Source organism: Schistocerca serialis, chromosome 3 (assembly GCF_023864345.2).
Source record: "Schistocerca serialis cubense isolate TAMUIC-IGC-003099 chromosome 3, iqSchSeri2.2, whole genome shotgun sequence".
Taxonomy (NCBI): Eukaryota; Metazoa; Arthropoda; class Insecta; order Orthoptera; family Acrididae; genus Schistocerca; species Schistocerca serialis.
This window is the reverse complement of record NC_064640.1, coordinates 1,028,434,216-1,028,440,215: the sequence shown is the minus strand read 5'-3', so window position 1 is coordinate 1,028,440,215 and position 6,000 is coordinate 1,028,434,216. Positions and strand designations below refer to the sequence as shown.

General features: G+C 39.2%; 1 protein-coding gene across 1 annotated transcript in view; it reads left to right on the top strand.

Annotated features, from left to right (window-relative positions):
• Positions 1-4,796: 4,796 nt before the first annotated feature.
• LOC126471489 (polyhomeotic-proximal chromatin protein) overlaps positions 4,797-6,000 on the top strand; it is a 304,690-nt gene continuing 303,486 nt past the window's right edge. The window contains exon 1 of the mRNA XM_050099695.1: positions 4,797-5,109. The gene's annotated coding sequence lies outside the window, so the exon portion shown is untranslated. The remainder of the gene's footprint in view (positions 5,110-6,000) is intronic.

Sequence of the window (6,000 nt, the reverse complement as noted above, 5' to 3'; positions counted from 1 at the left end):
TGTAACGCCACCAGCACTGATTCTCGTGGTGAGCGGTATCATGTCTTCACTTATCAGTGTAAATCATCTCCATTTCCGTGTCCACTTAAAACAGGGTCTAACGTCGCTTATACGACAAGGTCATCAGAGACGGAGCACAGGTTCGGACTTCGAAAGGATAGGAAAGGAAATCAGCCGGGCCCTATTTAAAGGTATCATCCCGACATTTATCTTAAGTGATTTAGGTAAATCAGCAAAAAAACAAATGTAATTGGTCGACGAGACATTTTTAGCTGCCGACCTCGGGAATGTAAATCCAGTGTCTTGCCACTCTCCATCTCACCCGGTATTTTCAGTTAGCTGTGACAAACAAAAACAATAATTTTATCCCTACTACCATTGCTGAGGACAAGACTTTTGCCACCAGAAACCAAGCGTCCGCCTTACAACTAGCAGATGAACGGAATTGTGAGATAAAAACAGCACTCAGTCGTATATCCTGGAATATAAAAATTTCGTCATTAGTGGTTCCTGGCTCTAAAATGGGGCATAAATTACATCTTGACAGCAAAATTTTGTTGAAATATCTTCAATATGGCCAAGAGAAACAAATAAAACTCGTAGAACAACTTTATACGAAAATTGCACTATAATGACAACCTACTTGCAATAAAATTTATTTCAGTCCTCTAGTATTGGGAGCTCAAATTAATATTACAGCTGTTGAAGTGGCGCAGTAGTTGCACTAGTGCAACATAGTGAGCAGCGACGCGAGACCTATTTAATAGTAGAAACATCAGGCTTTCAGATCTGTACGTGACTTTCCAGTGGATTGAAAACAGTGTCGGGTTTTGTACCGCCAAAACAGCATTTTGCGGGAAGTGTTACTCATCTGCTTTAATCTCAAGAAATATGATGCGAAAAATCATCGTGTGCTAGTGGAAGCGTATGGAGAACGTGCTCTCTCCGAAACAACGTGCAGAAATTGGTTTCGACGATTCAAAATCAACGATTTTGAGGTGTATGAAAAAATTCCTCCTGGTCGGTGTGATGTACCGTGAGCTGCTGCCAGCGCTGAACACTACGAAGCGCAATTACTCAGTTTGAATCGTGCACTTAAAGACAAATGCAGTGCTTAATTTCTAAACTTTTAGGTGCCGGAACGCGCCCCCTTCTACCACTTCCCCCACCCCCCTCCCCGCCGGCCACACACACACACACACACACACACACACACAGTACCTCCTGCCAGTTACATAACGTTGGCGACCCATTGTCACGTTCACTTGTGCTGGAGCAAGCGGCAAATTATAGTCACGTTGTGATTTAACACACGTGTACTATTTCAAATCTCCAGTGCTGAACTGTTAAAGGGAAAAAAAAGGGTCTCTGGGAGGTGCCGGAACGCGTTCCAGCCGAAATTAAGCCCTGGACAAATGTCCGCAATATGCTAAGAGACATGACAAAGTCATTCCGCTCCGTGATAGTGCCAAACGACGTGATGCAAACTGGGTGAAGGAAATCTTGAATGGACTTCGATGGGATGTATGTCTTACACCATCCGCCGTATTCACCACACATCGCCCCCTTCCGATCTCGGCTCATGCAGCACGATCCTTTCGAATAACACTTCACGCCTTTTTTAACGATTTCGAAAACTGGATCCGTGACTGGAGCCTTTCAAAAGAATCTCATTTTTTTTTCTTTTGTAGCGGTATCCACTCGTTACTCGAAAATTTGGAAAAGATGGTTGCTGCCGAAACACTTTACTTTCAATAAATTATCTTCCATCATTCTATTTAAGTAAACTTGTGTTTTCTGTCCAAAAAACAGGGAGATTTAATTCAAGTACCCAATAGGAGCTTCGCGGAAATCTTGAGTTTTGTAGGACGTTCTGCCGCAAGAAGTATATTTCATGGTGTCACTTTTAAGTTTTATGTATTTTGGTAACGTGTTTATCGAGTACCAATGTGCTATCAGCGTATTTCTTCTTGTTAACTATTTCTTACTTTTTTGTAGGGCTATTGATAACGACTAATCAGTCGAAATCGGTGCAGCCTCAAGTACATGACGTTAGTATTTGACTGAAACAAACTTTAAAGTAATCTGCTCGGTGATATGTTCTGTCAATAATATGCAAAATATGAGCAACCATTTACACTTTGAGAAAACGTTGTACCTTTGTCGTAGTGTCATTCGTGTTCGGATGGTCCAAGCGTGTTTACTTCCAGCTGTACTGTGGGAGATGCAAATATTTGTGTAGCATATGTCATCACGATCCAGAGAAGATCTGTAGTTAAATAAATTGTTATTTCACTGTAATGTGGCTGGTCATTGTTCTTTCTCATCGATTCGTTGCTGTATCAGTTCTGAAGTACTACACGGAAATGTAGGCCTATAAAATAGGGTGACCAGATTTGCAAAATCAAAATATGGGACCCAGATTAGATGTTGAAATGAATCAACATTTTGTGGAAACTTTTGTTAATACTATATCTATATAGTAGATTTGTGTTAAACTACCGCGTTTATGCTACAACTACATATGTCATCGTACCATTTTCTTAAAATTCGCACTAAAAAGCTATCAAAATACTTTGCATTACTAATGGAGTAAGCTTTTGACAATGTTGACTGGAATACTCTCTTTCAAATTCTGAAGGTGGCAGGGGTAAAATACAGGGAGCGAAAGGCTATTTACAATTTGTACAGAAACCAGATGGCAGTTATAAGAGTCGAGGGACATGAAAGGGAAGCAGTGGTTGGGAAGGGAGTAAGACAGGGTTGTAGCCTCTCCCCGATGTTGTTCAATCCGTATATTGAGCAAGCAGTAAAGGAAACAAAAGAAAAATTCGGAGTAGGTATTAAAATTCATGGAGAAGAAATAAAAACTTTGAGGTTCGCCGATGACATTGTAATTCTGTCAGAGACAGCAAAGGACTTGGAAGAGCAGTTGATTGGAATGGACAGTGTCTTGAAAGGAGGATATAAGATGAACATCAACAAAAGCAAAACAAGGATAATGGAATGTAGTCTAATTAAGTCGGGTGATGCTGAGGGAATTAGATTAGGAAATGAGGCACTTAAAGTAGTAAAGGAGTTTTGCTATTTGGGGAGCAAAATAACTGATGATGGTCGAAGTAGAGAGGATATAAAATGTAGGCTGGCAATGGCAAGGAAAGCGTTTCTGAAGAAGAGAAATTTGTTAACATCCAGTATTGATTTAAGTGTCAGGAAGTCATTTCTGAAAGTATTTGTATGGAGTGTAGCCATGTATGGAAGTGAAACATGGACGATAAATAGTTTGGACAAGAAGAGAATAGAAGCTTTCGAAATGTGGTGCTACAGAAGAATGCTGAAGATTAGATGGGTAGATCACATAACTAATGAGGAAGTATTGAATAGGATTGGGGAGAAGAGAAGTTTGTGGCGCAACTTGACCACAAGAAGGGATCGGTTGGTAGGACATGTTCTGAGGCATCAAGGGATCACCAATTTAGTATTGGAGGGGAGCGTGGAGGGTAAAAATCGTAGAGGGAGACCAAGAGATGAATACACTAAGCAGATTCAGAAGGATGTAGGTTGCAGTAGGTACTGGGAGATGAAAAAGCTTGCACAGGATAGAGTAGCATGGAGAGCTGCATCAAACCAGTCTCAGGACTGAAGACCACAACAACAACAACAACAACAACTAATGGAGTAAATATTTTTAATTTTTTGTCATCACCCGCAAACACAATATATCACTTTAATAAAGCGATGTCTTTAAGTAGGGTAGAAAATGATTATTATTTACGTAGGTTTCATTCTCAGCTGGCCTGGAAGTTTCGCCGTGGGTTGTTTCTGAAAAATCTTTTTTTGTTGTATTTTACTGAAGAATGTATGTATTCAGGAATCTAATATTTTCAAAAGGAATTTTGTTGAAATCAGCACATGAAGAATCCTGAAAATGAATCTTATTTATAACTATTTGCTTACCGGCAGCGACACTAAACCTCTTCTCTTCATCATAAATCATTCGTGATCAAGAACACTCTTTCTGTATTATCATTAGTGCAAGGCTGAGCTAGCACACACGTAGTAACGAGCTGCAGATTCTTGCAGCGGTTGGTTATCTTATCTTTAGTTGTAAGGGGGTTGCCAATGATAACCTCGTTCACTTTGGTTTAATCAAAGAGTGTTCTTTCTTTATTCTTTGGGCATGACCACATCTACCATTCATTTGGTTATGCCACACGTTACTTAAAAACACGCTATTTCAAAACATACGGGACGGGTTAAAGAAAAACGGGACAATATGTGTCCGTGCTGGACACTGTTGAATAAGGGACGATCCCGCAAAATACGGAATGTCTGGTCACCCTGCTACAAAATATTGTGATAAGCCGAATAATAATAATAATAATAATGAAGAACAAATAGAAATCAAATATTTATGGATAGAAAGTGATTGCTTTATGTTTATAATCACACAGCTGCAGCCACCAAGATCTGCGAAGATAAAATGTTGCATAAAACAACAACAACGGGTTACGGATATATTTCACTCATCCCAAGCGTTTTCATCGTCCTCTGCCCCAACATAAAAAATCAGAATAGCGTCTGTTCACCGCTTTTTCCTTGAGTGAGCAGCGATCCCGAACTCGTCTACTTCATTATCTGGTCCTGTTATAGGCAATTACATAGAACTGCCTTATCCGAGAGAATACGTTGCACAGTTTATAGCTCTGCCACTAGGGGCCTCTGTTGTCCGACGCCGTAGAATTGTCTGTAAAGTGGCGCCACGACACGTGCAGTATAGGTACTTTGTAGCTTAATACTTCCGTTTGCCGTGAAGAGTGCGATAAGGATAATATGTAGAAAAAAATTTAGTTCTTTGCAGATAATACTTCTGAAATGGCCAAGTAAATGGTTTAAATTCATTGCATATATTGCAAAATATATGGAAATGACTGATTTTTCATATATTGATGTCAGATAGACACAATTCTGCAAACTTCTATTTTTATGTTGATCCGATGAAAAACTAGAACAAGGACAGTGTTGCACAGGTGAATATTCGGACTTTTAACTACGAAATACGGTGACGATGAAGGTATATCGCCAAGCACAAAAATCCCAGTAGCAGAGGTAAGCTTGTACGTATGTCTAACAGCCATGGGCGACTCTGGTGATGGTTCCAGTAGCTTTAAAACTGGTGATGGTGTTGACAGTATACATGTTAAAACATCCATATAACTATGTACAGAACTGTGGAATAGCGATCTTCATATTAAAACATAGAATCGTGGACTAACTGCTTTGTTCAGCTACTGTAAATCTGTAGTGGAAAGCAGATACTGAGATGATGGCTCATGCCAGGAAGATAATTACAGTATAAGAACAGTCAGCAGGGCTTGAAAGGGAAGGCTAATCTTTTTACTGGGGCGCAATGGAAACAGTGATATTTTGTGTCATTTAAGTCGTGCCACATACTCTAGACAGACTTAAGGAAATACAGACCTGAATTACAATATAATTAGGACTATAAAGATTTCACTTAGTTATTAGTCACTAAAATTCGTACGTAGTAGAGTTGACTGTAGTTATGAAACAATATTCATAACTGGCGGATTGAGTGACATGAAATTCTTGGCATAAATCTGTAAGCGTGGAATAAAACTAATTAAAGAATCATAACTTCTCATGTCTGCACCTCACCAAATGAGTTAAAATCACGAAGTATGTGCTATGAATGATATGTTTACTTAAAGGAGACTGAAACCAGAAAAATAAGTTTAATATATGATTACAAAAAGACATTCAGAGGATTAATTACGGTTGACATTTTACGGAGAAAATAATAGGACGTTACAGGATTGATAGAAATATGTTTTAAGCTCCGTTAAAAAGGATCAGACTGACTGCCATAATGACATACGTGTCACCACCTTGATATCAACACCTCATGTACGTGCAGCAAAAGGACAGGTTTATTGCTACGTAGATTTGAGTACAACACAAGAAGTATGCTTTACAAAT